Here is a 17,321-nt window from a genome sequence, read left to right as displayed (position 1 = left end):
AAATCTTCCTTCCTTCCTTCCTTCCTTCCTTCCTTCCTTCCTTCCTTCCTTCCTTCCTTCCTTCCTATACCTTTTTTCATTTAGATTGATAATTATCTAGAATTGATTTTTGTGCATGGCAAGAAGTTGGGCCTGAGTTTCATACTTTCTCATACTGGAACTCATGTTAGTTTTACATTGCTGCTTAATACATTACCACAAGCTTGAGGGCTTAAACCGACACAGATTATTTTATAATTATCTAGGTCAGAAGTCTGACATGAGTCTCACCCAGCTGATGTCAATTTGTTGCAGGGCAGTATCTCCTTCTAGACATTCTAAGAGAGAATTGCCTTTTCACACCTGCATGCCTTGGTCCATACCCCTCCCTCCATCTTCAAAGCCATCAATGGGGGAACACATTTTTCTACTCTTCCGTAGTTGTATATCCCTCTGGCTCTGTCACTATGTTGAAGTGTCAACTGTGTCATAAAATAATTTCATCATTTTGTTGTGTGTTTCAGTGGTCTTTTTGTACATTCTTATCTTAATAACCTATTGGGTTTATTACTGTGCTTTATGATGAATTTGTTTAGTAGTTGGATCTTCCAACTTCATTCCTCTTCAAGACTGTCTTGGTTCTTTGCCTTTCCATATAAATTTACAAGTCAGCTTATTGATTTTGATAAATTGGTACTGTTTAAATTGCAGTGAAATGATAAATTCAGTGAGGGAGCACTGATATTTTTATATATTGATTTTTCCATTGCATGTGCACAGTATCTTCCCAAAATTAGGGAGGGAAGGTATTTTACTTTCCTTTAATAATATTCTCTATTCTCTGTGTAGAGGTTATTCATAGCTTTTGTTGTATTTTTTCCCATGCATTTGATATTTTTAAATAATGTTAAATTATACTCTTTTTTAAAAGTTGAAATTTTTATATTTGTATCTGGAGACATTTCTATATTACCTTATTGTTTTATCTTCAGATTCATTTGGATTTTGTATGTACACCAGTATGTCATCTGAACAGTTTGATTTTTTCCAATCCAATATTTTACTTTTTTTGTCCTCCATATTGCATTGCCTAAAACTTCCAGCAAAATGTGAAAAGTGGTGATAATAGGTTTTATTTTCTCATTCTTGACACCATAAAGAAAGTTTTCAGCATTTTACCATGAAGTAGACTAATTTCTTTTTTTTTCTTTTCTTTTTTTTTTTTTTTTGAAGTAGACTAATTTCTGTATGTACTTTTGTAGATGCTCTTAATTTGATGGGAATTTTTTTTTGTATTTTACTTAAGTGTTTATATGTTATATAAAATGAATAAGCATTGATTGTCAAATACTTTATTGTGATAATGATATATCTCTTATTCTTTTAAAAAGATGATTTTCACTGATTGGTTTTCAAATGTTAAACATATAATGTATTATTGGAACATACCTAGTGTGTTACCAGCTATTATCCTTCTCCATTGCTAGATTCAAATTTCTAATATTTTTATTAGGAAATTTTATACCTATGGTCCTAGAAGAGGTTGGTCTATAATTTTCTGTTTTTACAATGTTATCTTCTAGTATTGACATCAAGGTTGCTCCGCCCTTCTAAAAATAAATTTGAAGTATTTCTTTTCTTTGGCTAGTATGTAAAGATTGTTTATTTCTCTGTATATTTAGAAGAATTCACCAGTGAGTCCATTTGAAATAGGTGCTTTCCTTGGAGAAGTCTTCTAATAATAGTTTCAATATAATTAATAGCATTAGAATTATCCATTTACTCTATTCATTCTGCTATCAGTTTTGGTGAATTGTGTTTAAATGGGAATTTGTCTATTTAATTTTAATTTTCTAGTGTCCATAAAGTATTACATTTTAAAATTCTGTGGAATTAGTACTAATATCACATTATTTCTGGTTTTGGTAATTTGTGCTTTTCTTTTTTCTTGATCAAACTTGCTAGGTTTTTATTATGTATTATTTTTTCCATTAACCAACTTCTGGTTCATATAATTTCCCCCCACAGTTATTTTCTATTTCACAACTTTGATTCTAACTTCTGTTATTTCTTTGCTTCTACAATTTTGGGATTGAGTTGCTGCTCTTTTCTAATTTATTATAAAGGATACTTTGATACTGGCTTTTCTGCCCTTAAAACATACCATTTGAAATTGTGTAATTGAGTGGTTTTTATTCACTATGTTGTATAATCATCCCCACTATCTAACTTAAGAAAAATGTCTTTAACAGACCTATTAGCCATCACTTCCCATTCCCACCTCCACTGATTCCCTGGCAACCACAAATCAACTGTCAATGGGTTCACCTGTCCTTGGATATTTCAGATAACCGCAATCATACAATACATGGCCTTTTGTGTCTGGCCTCTAACACTTTAGTAACAATTTTTTCAAGACTCATCCATGTTGTACCAGCAACAGTACCTAACTCCTTTTTATGCCTAGATAATATTCCATTGTACAGATATACCAAATTTGTTTATCAAATGGAAATTTTGGGTGGTTTCTACCTTTTAACTGTTATAAATAATGCTTCTATGAATATTTAAACACAAGTTTTTGCATGACTACATTTTCACTTGTCTCGGGTTTGTACCTAGGAGTGGAATTTCTGGATCATATGTTAACTCTACATACATAATTTTTTGAAGAACTGCCAAATTGTTTACAACAGTCATGGCAGCACCATTTTGCATTCCCATCAGCTATTTATGAGAGCTCCAATTTTCCAACATCCTTAGCAACACTGTTGTCATCTGTCTTACTGATTATAGCCATCCTACTAGGGTGTGAAGTGGTATCTCATTGTGGTTTTGATTTACATTTCCCTGGTGCCTAATAATGGTGAATATATTTTATGTGCTAATTGGCCATTTGTATATCTTTACTGGAGAAGTGGCTTTTCAAATCCTTTGCCCATTTTTAAACTGGACTATTGATATTTTTATTATTGACTTAGAAGACTTCTTTATATTATAAATATAAGTATCTGTTCAGATCCATAATTTCCAAGTATTTTTTCCCATTCTGTGGGTTATCTTTATTCTTGTGTGACAGTGTCTTTTGATGCTTCAAAGTTTTTAATTTTGATGAAATTCTATTTATATTTTATATGTGGCTGTTTATGATTCTGCTGTTATACGTACAAAACTGTTGCCTTATTTATAGTCAGGTAGTTTTACATCTGTATTTCCTTCTAAGAGTTTTATTGTTCTATCTCTTGATTTAGACCTTCAATTCATTTTGAACTAGTTTTTTAATGGTGTGAGGTAGAGGTCCAAATTTATTCTTTTGTACATGCACAGTCAGTTGTTCCAGAACTATTTGTTGAAAAGACTATTCTTTTCTCATTATATGGTCTTGGCATTATCAAAAATCAATTGACCATGGATGTTTATTTCTGGATTCTCAATTTTAATGCACTAGTCTATATATCTGTTCTTATGTTTATGCTACACTGTCCTGATAACTGTAACTTTGTTTTAAGTTTTGAAATTAGGAAGTTTAAGTTCTCCAATTTTGCTCTTTTTTCTCAGTATTATTTTGGCTATTCAGGTCCCTTGCATCACCATATGAATTTTAAGAAGAACTTATTTGTTTCTGGGGAAAAAAAAGCAGCTGCAAAAAATTTTATAAAGATTTTATTTATTTGAGAGAGAGAGAGAGAGAACAAGGGGAGGAGCAGAGGGAGAGAGAATCTCAGGCAGACCCTGCACTGAGCACAGAGCTCAGAGCCTCATGGAACTTGATTCCACAGCCCTGAGACCATGACCTGAGCCTACACCAAGATTGGACACTTAAGTTGCCCCAGCAGTTGGAAATTCGATAAGATTTACATTGAATCTGAAGATCAATTTGTAATCTTTGATTACTATCTCAACAATGTTAAGTCTTCCCCTGCACATGGGGTATTTTCCATTTATTTAGATCTGCCTCTGTTTTTTTTTTTTTTTTTTTTTAAGATTTTGTTTATTTGAGAGAGAGAGAGAGGCAGCACAAGCAGGGAGAGGGGCTGAAGTAGAGAGAAAAGCAGACTCCCCACTGAGCAGGGAGCCTGATGTGGGGTTTGATCCTAAGACCCTGGGATCATGACCCAAGCCAAAGGCAGACACTTAACCAACTGGACCACCTAGGCACCCCTGCCTCAGGTGTTTTTTTGGTTTTTTTTTTTAAACAATAAGGGTACAAATGTTGTAGTTGTAAAAAAAAAATTCTCAAGTACTTTATTCTCAATGGAATTTGTCAATTTCCTTTTCAGATTGTTTATTGTTAGTACACAGAAATACAATCCGTTTTTGATTTCGTATTCTGCATCTTTGCTTAATCATTTATTACTGCTATAAGTTTTTGTGGATTCTTTAGGATTTTCTATATATAAGATTATGTCATTTCCAAAAGACAACCTCTACTTCTTCCTTTCAAATTTGAATCACTTTCTTTCCTTTTTATTGCGAATTGATTTAACTAATTGACTTAGCTAGAAACACCAGTATAAAGTTTAATAGAAGTAATGAGATTAACTATGTGTCCTATTCCAGAACTTAGGGGGAAAGCTTTCAGTCTTCCAATCCTTTTTTTATTTTTTTAAGATTTTGTTTATTTAGTCATGAGAGACACACAGAGAGAGAGAAAGGCAGAGACAAAGGCAGAGAGAGAAGCAGGCTCCTCACAGGGAGTCTGATGTGGGACTCGATCCCCAAACTGGGATCACTCCCTGAGCCAACGGCAGAAGCTCAACCCCTGAGTCACCCAGGTATCCCTTGTTTTTGTTTTTTTTAAGTATGCTGAGCTTTCTTTCACTAATTTACGAGTTTAAGGCTAAGTTTTTTTTATCAAGGGCACCTTTAATTGCATCATGTAAGATTTGATAAGTATTGTCTTCAAGTATTTTAAAGGATCTCCTAATTTTTATTTTTATTTCTCCTGGGAAATTCGCTTATTCAGATGTGCTCTGATAATTTTTAAACATTTAATGATTTGGGGTTCTATTATATTTTGTTCAATTATTCTACAGTTTAAAAAGAAACTACAAATTCAAACTTGAAATTGGTTCAAATTGAGTAAATGGCAATAGCAATTGGTATATATTGGTAAATACTCAATGTAGACTTAAAAATGTTTATCAGTTGTTTCTTACAGATATGTGTCCAATAATTTTATTGTGTTATGGAAATCTTTCATATAATTAATTTTTTGTCCTATCCATTACTGAGAGATATAAAAAAAATCTCTTCAATGATTGTTGATTTGGCTAATTCTTTTTTTTAATGCTAGATTCTTTTGTGTGTTTTATAGTTTGAAACTATGTTTGTGTGTGAATGTATATGAGTTGTCATTTATCACAACAAAATGTTCACTTAAGTTCTAGTGATTTTTTTTTTAATTTTATACTGATATTAGTATAATTATACTAGTTCTCATTTGGTTAGGGTTTGCATAGTACATTTTCTTTCATACTTTTAATTTCTTCTTTATTTATTTATTTGTATATTTTTTATTGGAGCTTGATTTGCCAACATATAGCATATCACCCGGTTTCTTTTTTTTCTGTGTATCTATTATTTAAGTGTGTTTCTTGTAAGCAGCATATCATGTTTTTAAAACCAATTTGACAAACTTAATCTTTTAAATAGAATATTTAATCCATTAAGATGCAATGTAACCACTCAAATATTTGGGCTTAAATGTATCATTTTACTGTTTTCTGTCTCATCTTGCCATCTTAAAATTAACCTACTATTATTCTACTCTCTGATTTTTTCCATTTTCCTTCTTTATTGTTATCTATTAAACATTTTAAATTACCCTAGACATGCTAGTATGCACCACTGATTTATTAGCATTTGTCATAAATCAGTGTCTTTTCCACTTTCTAAAAAGGTACCTTAAAATGCCCTATATCATTTAGCTGCCTCATGCCTTTTGTGCTCTTATCATATATTTAAATTATATTATATATATATTTAAAATTCTAGAATACATGTTTTAATTTGTTAATATTTATTTAGTGTTGTCCATATATTTATTTTTTCCTGTGTTCTTCATCATTCCTGTATTTTCATACTTCTGAGTTTTTGTTTTGCCTCAAGATATCTCTTTTATTGAACGCCACATATTCCATATTAAAAATTTCAGACATTCAGGATGATAGTATCTTTTCCCAGAGATGACTTAGTCCTCTTATTGGCAGGTAGTTAGACAAGTGTGAGGGATACAAGCATCTGAATTGAGCCAGGAATGGAAATTTTCATGGCTGTTTTAGTCTTTGTAAGTCTTAATCCATTTGTTTTGCCTACTCCTATGACTTAGTTCTTTAAGGCCCTCAACTAAAACTCACGGTGTTTACACATCTCATCTCTTTGGGAAACCTCAACTTTATTTCCTGGACTGATAGCTCTTCCTATATTCCCAGTTTCTCCTTTCTGCTTGGCTAGTCATACTGTTTCTCTGTATGGCTTAGGAAGAAGCAGATTCACTGAGATGATATGTCATGCACAGTTACTTCTTTGTGGTCTCACTTTTTCTGAGAACCAGCCTCCATAGTCCTAGATGCCTTGGTTGCTCTTCAATTATCTTTTTTATTTAATTTAATTTCTAGGTTAATTTTTATTTAATTTAATTTCTATGTTAATTTAATTGTTCTCAACATGAAGGTTAAGATGTTCATAACCAAAAGTGGAAATCTTTCTTTTGTTACTTCTTACAATAGTCTATAACATGTTTATTATTACTATGAAAAACTTGGATCCAAATAAGGTGATTTAACTTAATTAAGGTCATACCAGTGAGTGGTGAAGCTATTGTTATTTTTCTTATTTAAAACTTGTGCTATTTACAAAGCAGTATTATGAGATGAAATATAGAGTCTGGAGCAGAGTGAGAACATGATATACCTTAAGAATAAGAAAGAAAATGGTTAAGAAACTCAAGGTCTCTGAGCTATTCAGTAATTGGAACCCACAGTCTGCCACGACTTGGTGTCAATGTTAGTAGGAAGAGATAGCTTTTAAGTATATGTGCTGCCAAAGTGAGCACAAGGGAGACACAGCTTCTAAGCATTCATTATAAGATGCTTCCAAATCAAATAATCACAATTTAGGCAAAGCTTATAGACTTATTTACTCAGATACATTATACATTTCTTAAAAATGCAAATTATTTACTCTACTTGTCAGTATCACTGCTAATTAGGCCAAATACAGCATTGTGTGAACTGCAAATAATTACTGAATCACAATATATTTAACTGAACTACGATGGTAGCCTTGCCCTTATTGCAATCTATACTTTAAAACATAAATATATACTTGTAATCAATGTTCCTAATTATGCATGTTGTATTTAAATACAATGTCATACTATCAGGTATAGAAAGACTCCTAATGTGTATTCTTATAGAAAATTCAAGCAAATTTCTGGACTTTAAGATCTATGATAGCAGTAGCTCTGTGTCATCTTATTTTATTCACCCATAGTGGACTTCGAGTTACATTGGCTGATTGATGGTTGATGGAAACACAACAATTTCATGTATATACAACTGTATACAACTGTTAGCCAGAGGGGAAAAAATATATAGCCTTGAGTATAGGTGGAGTGACTGCATATGTGTAAGAGAGAGACTCTTGAAAGACCTGATCCCTGTTCCTTCAAATATCTCCTACTTGCCAAGTTTTATTAAGTAAATCATCATCAAGGGAGACCAACTTTTTCCCTTTCAAAAGTTGTCATAGTTCCTCAGAAAGTTAATACCTTATTGATTAAACACAATTCCCCAAGAGTGAGATCATTAGCTCATGCATACATTTAATACATATTTATTTCCTAATTGCTCCTTGGAGTATAAAATTTATAGATTGAGTATAATATAGTGCCTGCCGTCATGAAGCTTATAGCTCATGATTAGATACAATTGAAAGAGATGCATTACAGCATAATAAAAAGTTTCAGCTTTGGCAATAAATTCTAGTTTCATTCTTCAATAGTTGTTTGAGTTTAGATAATTCAATCAACTACTTTAAACTTAAGTTTCCTTCTCTGATAATTATGATGTCACTTTGGGTTGCTTTGAGATTTTTTTGAGATAAAATATTTAAAGTATTTAACACTCTACCTAACAGCAGACACTATATATCTATATCTAGCATTTAAAAATTATTTGAATTGAAACTTTTAAAAATAATTACATTTTATATGTTTTACATATATTGGTAATATGAGACACAGGGTAATTTAAATTTCTGTAAATATAAGAGAATATGTTGAATTAACATTTTAGATACAGTAAAAAAGGCACAACTCAAAGGAAAACAAGCAACTCAGAGAGAAAAACAAGACCAAACTATATACTACCAAAATAGAGTCAATTTAACTTTAAGGACACACATAGGCTTAAAGTGAAGGGATGGAAAAAGATATTCCATGCAAATAGATATTAAAAGAGAGAAGGTATAGCTACACATACATCAGACAAAATAAACTTTAACCAAAAATTGTAACGAGATAAAGAAGGTCATTATATAATGATAAAGCGATCAATTCATCAAGAAGATAAAACAGTTGTAAATATATATACATCTCAGTTTGTTATGCAAATACTAACAGAGCTGACAAGAGTAACTGACAACATTACAGTAATAGTAGGGGACTTCAATACCTCACTTCTAACAATAGATACATCATTTATACAGAAAATAAATAAGGAAACATTGATCTTGAGGTATACTTTAGACCAAATGACCTCACAGATATATACAGAACATTCCATCCAATGGTATCAGAATACACATTCTTCTCAAGTGCAAGTGAAGCATTCTCCAGGATAGAATATATGTAAGGTAACAAGTCTAAATATATATGAAAAGATTGAAATTATATCAAGAACCTTTGCAACCACAATATTATGAAACTAGAAATCAACAACAAGAAAAAAAGTAAAAAAATTAAAAATACATGGAAATTAAACAACACACTCCTGAACAACCATTGGGCCACAGAGAAAACCAAGAGAGAAAAGAATATCTTACAACAGATGAAAATGGAAACACAAGATACCAATACTTATGAAAGGCAGCAAAAGTAATGCTGAGAGGGAAGTTTATATTGATAAACTATATTTAAAACTATATTTAAAACTATATTTTAAACTATATTTAAAAAATGAGCACTGGGTGTTATACTATATGTTGGCAAATTGAACTCCAAAGAAAAATACAAAAAAATAAAAAATAAATAAAAAAAATAGTAATAATCTCAAAGAATAAGGAAGAGAACAAAGTGTGCCCAAAGTTAGGATAAGAAAGGAAATAACAAAGATCAGAGCACAAACAAATAGGGAATATAGTAGAATAGATCAGTGAAACTAAGAGTTGACTTTTAAATAAAGTAGAAAAACCTTTAGCTGGACTTGCAAAGAAAAGAACCCAAATAAAATTATAAATGAAAGATGAGACATTACAACTGGTACAACAGAAATACAAAGGATCATGAGAACACCACAAAGAATTTTGTACCAAAAAATTGGACAACCTAAAAGAAATGGATAAATTCCTAGAAAAATATAACATAAGAAGTATGAATCAGGAAGAAATAGAAAATCTTAACAGACCAATAACAAAGAGATTGAATTAGCAATCAAAAAACCTTCCAACAAAGAAGAGCACAAGACCACATGGTTGCACATGTGAAATACACCAAACCTTTGAATAATTAATACCAATTTTTCTCAAACTCTTCCGAAAAACTGAAGTGGAGAGAACACTTCCAAACTCATTTTATGAAGACAGCATTACCATGATACCAAAGCCAGACAATGCTGTAAACAAAAAGGCAACTATAGGTCAATAACCCTAATGAATCTAGATGCAGAAATTCTTAACAAAATCCTAGTAAACCAGATTCAACAGGACATTAAAAGTGTTATAGAACATGATCAAGTAGGATTTATTAAAAAAAAAAAAAAAGTAGGATTTATCTGCAGGAAGAAAGGATAATTCAACATAAGCGAATCACTATGATATATCAGCAACACATTAAAAACAAAAATTATCTGATTATTTCAATAGATGCAAAAAATCACTTAATAAAACTCAACATCCATTCATGATAAAGATTCTTGATGAAGTAAGTTTAGAGGGTATGGACCTCAACATAATATAGGTCATACCTGACAGGCAGATACCTAACACACTCAACAGTGAAAGATTGAAAATTTTCTAAGATCAAGAACAAGACAGGACTGCCAAGTGCCATCACTTATATTCAATATAGGATTGGAAATCCTAGCCAGATCAATTAGGCAAGAAAAAAAAGAAGGGGCATCCAAAATGGAAAGAAATATGCAAAACTGTCACTTTTTGTAGGTGACATGACATATGTAAAGACAATTCTAAAGATTCCACCTAAAAAGAACCCTCACTTGTTAGAACTAATGAACAAATTCAGTAAAACTGCAGGATAAAAAATCAACATACAGTGGTGTGTTGCATTTATGTACACTAATAATGAACTCTCCAAAAGAGAAATTAAGTAATCTTATGATTTGTTTGCATCAAAAGAATAACTAGAAATAAATTTAAACAAGGAAGTGAAAGATCTGTACACTGAAAAGTATAAGACATTAATGAAAGACATTGATGATGACACAAATAAATGAAAACAATATACCATACATTCATGGTTTGGAAGCGTTAACATTGTTATAATATTGATACCACCAAAAGTCATCTACGGATTGAATGTAATTCCTATAAAAATTCCAATGGTATTCTTCACAGAAATAGAACAAAAAAAAATCATTCAAATTTTATATGGGAATACAAAATACAAAACACAAAATAGCCAAAGTGATGCTGAAGAACAAAGCTTGAGGCATCATACTTCCTGATTTCAAGCTGTATTACAAAATTATGGCAAATAGAATAGTATGTAAATAATATAAAAATAGACACACACACCAATGGAACAGATTCAAGAGCTCACACATAAGATCAACTAATATTTGATAAAGAATCAAGAATATTCAATAGGAAAAAGATAGTTTCTACTAAATTGTATTAGGAAAACTGGATAATTACATGCAAAATAATGAAATTGGATCCTTTCACTAACTCATGAAAATTAACTCAAAATGAATTAAAGACTTAAACATAAGAAAATATAGAAAAAAACAACAGTTGTTCCCTAGCAGTGTCTTTGACACTGCTCTTGACAATGATTTTTTTTTACAATAATACCAAGGACACAAGCAGCAAAAGCAAAAATAAAAAAGTCAGATTATATCAAACTAAAAGGTGTCTTCATAGCAAAAGTAACAGTAAACAAAATGAAAAGGCAATCTATGAAATGGGAGAAAATAATTCCAAATGATATATCTGATAAGTGGTTAATAGCGAAAATCTATAAATGACTCATATAACCCAACACCCAACACAATCCAATTAAAAAAATGGGCAGAGGACTTGAGTAGACATTTTCCAATGAAGATATACAAATGGAAATCAAGTATAACAAAATATGCTCCACATTACTGATCATCAGGGAAATGCAAATTAAAATCACAAGAGATATTACTTCATACCTCTCGACATGGCTATTATAAAAAGAAGACAAGAGTTAATTGTTGGTGAGGATGTGGAGAAATAGGAACCCTATGTATTATTGATGGGAATATAAATTGGTACAGCTACTATGGAAAACAATATGGAGTTCCTCAAAAATTAAATATGGAACTACTAATATGATCCAGTAATCCTACTTCTGGGTACATATCTGAAGGAAATGAAATTAAGATCACAAAGAGAGATCTATACTCCTACTATTACTGCAGCATTATTCATTATTGCCAATATATAGAAACAATTGAACACTATAGTTAACAATACTGTATTGTATACCTGAATGTTCCTATGAGAGATCTTTCAGTTTCTCGCTATAAGAAGAACAAAATGGTAATTATGTGAGGTGAAGGACATGTTAACTAACCTTACTGTGATAAACATTTCTCAATATATAGATACGTCAAATCATCGTACTATATACCTTAAACTTACACAATGTGATATGTCACCTATTTCTCAGGAAAGTATGAGAAAAAGAATACACCATGGTACATTCACAGGATTCACTGTGTAAAAAGCTGCTGATGGTTAAGGGACATAAAAACTAGGAATATATGAATATAATCCTCACCAGAGCTGTTTTAGTATTACAGTGGTGATAAAAGTCTCACTGAAGAGGTTTCAAAAAATAGTAATGGAATAGACATTAATTTTATTAAAAAGTGATCAGAGAAATGGGGTAAAAAAATATAGAGGTTATGGAATCTAAAAGGCATTTTTTTCTATTTTTTAAAAGATTTTATTTATTTATTCATGAGAGACACACAGAGAGAGAGAGAGAGAGAGAGAGGCAGAGACACAGGTAGAGGGAGAAGCAGGCTCCATGCAGAGAGCTGGATGTGGGACTGGATCCCGGGACTCCAGGATCATGCCCTGGGCTGAAGGCAGCACTAAACCGCTGAGCCACCCAGCCGTCCCAAGTTTTTCCTATTTTTTAAATGTATTATATTCCTATGTTTCAAAATAAAATAATATTAAAGGTATATATTGTGAAGTATTTCTGCCATGGTTATCTCTTGCTGTTCTTTCTTTGTCTTTCCTACTTTCTTTCTCTGTCTTTCTCCATTCTATTCAAATGTAAATATAAATTCTCAGTTATCCTATTCCCTTTTCATACCCATTAGGTAAGTAATGTAAATGTTGATTTAGCAGTATATAAAGAAAATATTGTGATATCAGCCTTTCTCATTTTTTTTACAGCTATATCATATCCCATGTACCATATCCTCCTCCTTGAAGCATGTATGTATTTTCTTCCAGGAAACTCTAGTGCCCAAGATTAACACTCTGTTCTCTTAGATTCTCTAATCTTTCTCTCTTGATGATCTCTTCTTTGGTTTCTGGCTTTACATACCATTTATATGTTGTGCCCAAGATTGTGAATCCGAGAAACCACCAAGGAGCCAACACCGATGAAAGTACATGAAGGTTTATTAACAAGCTCAAGCTTGGGTATACCCAACACAGCGACACAGACTCAGCTTGGGTGTATCCAACACAGCGATACAGACTCAGCAGAGCAGGGACTTGGACCCCGGAGGTGGGTTCCAGCCGAGTTTTATGGGCTGGTCTAGGGGATTTCTAGAAGGGGTGGAGGAATTTCTTAAGCTCTGTTGACATTCTGATATGGGGCTTTCAAGGTGTTCAGCTCTGTTCTCATTCTAATAGGGGCTTTCAAGGGCATTAAGCTGTTTTTTCCTGTAACTGAAGTAAGGTCAAGTTCAGCTTTTATTCACAGGGGCCTGAGATGGCTGTACTTGTGCTAATGCTGAACTTAAGGTGGAATGGCCTTAATTTTCTTGGCCTCCACACTATATACCAGTGGCTTTCAAATTTGCATCTTAGGTCTGGACGCATGTGCTGAACTTTAAATTCCTACATCCATCTGTCTACTCACTCTCTTTACTTACAAAACTAACATGAACTTTGATTTTGATAACTTAAAAACAAAAATTCCTGACCTCCATCACACTTGTACCCAAAAAGCAACTCCTACTGAATTAAATATTGTGATGATTAATTTCATGGATTAACCTGATGGGGCTAAAGGGCGGCCAGATAGCTAGTGGAACTTTATTTCTAGGTGTGTCTGTGAAGGTGTTTCTGGAAGAAATTAGCATTTGAATCAGTAGACTGAGTAAAGATCTGCCCTCACAATATGAGCAGGCATCATCCAATCCATTGAAGGTTGGAGAAGAGCAAAAAAGTGATGGAGGAGGGAATTCCTTCTTTTTGACCTTAATATCTAATTTTCTTGCCTTTGGAACATGTGCAGTTCTTGGGCCTTTGGATTTTAGAACATATACCAGTGGCCCACTGGTACTCAGGCTTTGGTGATTATACTACTGGCTTTCCAGGTTCTTTAGCTTGCAAATAGCAGGTTGTGGGACTTCACAACCATCATAAGCCAATTCTTGTAATCTCTCTTTTTATCTATGTATATAGATAGAGATATGGATACATCGTAGATATGGAAGGAAGGAAGGAAGGAAGGAAGGAAGGAAGGAAGGAAGGAAGGAAGGAAGGAAGATGAAGGAAGGAAGATAGGAAGGAAGATGAAGGAAGGGAGGAGAAAGAAAGAAAATATGAAAGACAGAAAGAGAAAAAAGGAAAGACAGCAAGGCAGACAGAAAGAAAAAGAAAGGGAGGGAGGGAGGAAAAGGAAATGTTCTGTTTCTCTGAAGAATCTTAACTAATGTGCCCATCTCATTAAACTATAACTCCACTTTTCCCATTGCTCAGGTCACAAACCTTGCTTGGAATTACTCTAATTGCTCTTTTTCACCCATACTCCAAATCCCATTCCTCATCAAGTCCTATGGTCTCTATCTTAAAATATATCCAAGATAAAAAAAAAAAAAGTATATAATCACCTCCTTCCTTGCTCTTTGATTATCTATTCTTAAAATATTTAGCAGAGTGATTCTTTTGAAATACAAAGCAAATTGTTGTGCCCAAGATTGCGAATCCAAGAAACCACCAAGGAGCCGACACCGATGCAAACACACGAGGGTTTATTTACAAGCTGAGCTTGGGTCCAAGTATACCCGACACAGCAGAGCAGGGACTTGGACCCCGAGTGGGTTTCAGCTTAGTTTTAAGGGCTGGTCTAGGGGACCTCCAGAAGGGCTGGAGGAATTTCTCAAGTTCTGTTTACATTCTGATATGGGGCTTTCAAGGGCATTGAGCTCTGTTCTTATTCTAATAGGGGCTTCCTGCCCTTGGCTTGGGCTCTGTTCTTATTGTAATAGGGGCTTCCTGCCCTTGGCTTGGGCTCTGTTTTTATTCTAATATGGGGCTTTCTAGGATGTTAAGCTGTAAGCTGTTTTCTTCCTGTAACTGAAGTAAGGTAAAGTTCAGCTCTTATTCACAGGGGCCTGGGATGGCTGTACTTGTGCTAACGCTGAACTTAAAGTGGAATGGCCTTAATTTTCTTGGCCTCCACACAAATCATACCACTTCTGTGCCCAAAACTATTCGAGAATCCCAGCTCACTCAAAGTAAATGCTGACTTCATTATAACAGGGAGCATAGCCCTACATGATCTGAAGCCCTTTCTCTTGATCTCTTATGCAAGCACGCTCAGCTTTAGTCCCACCTGCCCATTGCTGTCCCTTAAGTTATGAATGACTTGTCATTCATAGAAGTAGCTCCCACACCTATATATGTTTTGTAGAGATCTCACCTTTTCAGTTATCATGCTGTTTAAAATGGCCATTTTAAGCATTCCTTCCTTGCTTTGTTTTTAACATAATATTTATAATATTTATCATCTGTAGAACGAATGATATACATTAGTTACTTATTTGCTTCCATCTCTATATAGGCAAGCATTTTTTGCCTATTTTATTCACTGTTCTATTGCTAGTGTCTAGAACATAGTGGGTACTTAATATTTGGTGACTAAATGACTGGTAGATAACTTGAGCCTTTATAAATTTTGATGGTTTTCTTGTGTTGCTTAGTTCATGTCAAGAAGAAATGAACAATTTAAACACAAAATCTCTGGTGAGCAGAGAGTGGACCATTTTTACTTCATCTGCAATGATAGGGAATGAAGCAAATATGTTTGAGAGTGAGATACACAGCTACCATCCACAAAAAAGCTCTTTGAGTAATGGGAACAGTTTTCAAGAGCTCTCCAAAGATTTTCTCTACTTTCCACTGAAGACAAAGCATTTCATAACACTCCTACCTGAGCTAAAGCAGAATATGCTAGTGTGTGTTGTTCATAAGATTTAGGAACATTTTGTTCCTAAATGCACATTGTACTATGTATTTATGGATCTCTGAGCACCTAGGAACAACAAGGTTGAGAAAAATACATCACAATTTATTTTAATCCATGTGGCCATATGTCAAACATAGAAAAAATATTTAATGCTATTTTAAATTAAAAAATAAATATTAAGACTAAAAGCAAATCAAAGAAATTGCAAGAGGAACTTCTTTAAATCTATTATTTGCTTAGAATAATAAAAATATATTGGACTGATACTTCTGACCTAGGTAATACTGTTTTTTTGTTGTTGTTGTTTTAATTTGTTCATTCTACTCCAAGCATATGGCAATAATGCATAATGAATACTTATGAATAATGAAATATTTATGAACAAAGATATAGCAGGGCTCCAAAACAAGATAAGCAGAAATGGATTAGAAACAAAAATCAAGAGAAGAATGAGAATCATGGGCTGCTCTGGGCCTGCCATAAACAGTGGTGTCTGGAATTCAGCTCCTGTGTAAAAGTAACAAGGACTAAAATGTCCCCATGTGAGAGGAGATGCATGAAATAATCTTTTGAAGTGATCTGAAATAGACTTTAAAATATATATCAGTATATATTTATGATGCTAAAAATGTATATAAATAACTTTTATTAATACATTAAATCATTAACCCTATAGTGAAAAAAATGAAACAAGCAGAGGTAGGTATTGCAGAGAAGCAAAATTTGCCATCTCAAAGTATGTCTCTTTGGCATGTGGATTATTTGAGACTGATTTTTAAAAAATATTTTTAGAAATCTCCTTTATGGATGGGGTGGGGTGGGGTGGGCAGGAGCAGAGGGAGAGGGCGAATCCCGAGCAGACTCTGTGCTGAACATAGAGCACAAGACTTGATCTCACAACCTTGAGATCTGAGCTGAAAACAGAGCTGAAACTGAGCTGAAAACAAGAGACACACACTCAACCAACTGAGCCACCCAGCTGCCCCAGCTGATTATTTTTAAAAAACAATATACTCAAAAAGTTTCTCTTCTTTGTCTCCCATATAACTGTCTAATTTAGATAGAAGACCTGCTCCAGGAAGGGAACTATCATCATAGATAATAATAGTATAATATGAACTAGGATGGTAGATAGAGAAGAACTTAGAAATGCCTCTTTGGTCAAAGTCCTTTTTAGACCCCCATTGCTTCTGAATGGCACAGCAAATATTTTCTTTTCCTTTCTTTCTTTCTTTCTTTCTTTCTTTCTTTCTTTCTTTCTTTCTTTTCTTTCTTCTTTCTTTCTTTCTTCTTCTTCTTTCTCTCTCTCTTTTTTCTTTCTTTCTTTCTTCTTTCTTTCTTTCTTCTTTCTTTCTTTCTTTCTTTCTTTCTTTCTTTCTTTCTTTCTTTCTTTCTTTCTTTCTTTTTCTTTTCTTCTTTCTTCTTTCTTCCTTTCTCTTTCTGTTTTTCTATTTATCCTTGCCATTCCTCT

At 33.1% G+C, this 17,321-nt stretch overlaps 1 long non-coding RNA gene across 11 annotated transcripts in view; it reads left to right on the top strand.

Annotated features, from left to right (window-relative positions):
* Nucleotides 1-17,321, top strand: part of LOC140632431 (uncharacterized) — a 150,925-nt gene that overhangs the window by 87,642 nt on the left and 45,962 nt on the right. For 5 of the 11 annotated variants that reach the window (XR_012029987.1, XR_012029992.1, XR_012029986.1 and 2 more), the window contains exon 3: nucleotides 12,820-12,861. The exons of the other annotated variants lie outside the window; for them this stretch is intronic. This is a non-coding gene — a long non-coding RNA (uncharacterized lncRNA). The remainder of the gene's footprint in view (nucleotides 1-12,819; nucleotides 12,862-17,321) is intronic. 11 annotated transcript variants of the gene reach the window in all.

The sequence above is a fragment of the Canis lupus genome, chromosome 4, assembly GCF_048164855.1.
Source record: "Canis lupus baileyi chromosome 4, mCanLup2.hap1, whole genome shotgun sequence".
NCBI lineage: Eukaryota > Metazoa > Chordata > Mammalia > Carnivora > Canidae > Canis > Canis lupus.
The sequence above is the reverse complement of the archived record's forward strand: the minus strand, read 5'-3'. Positions and strand labels throughout refer to the sequence as shown.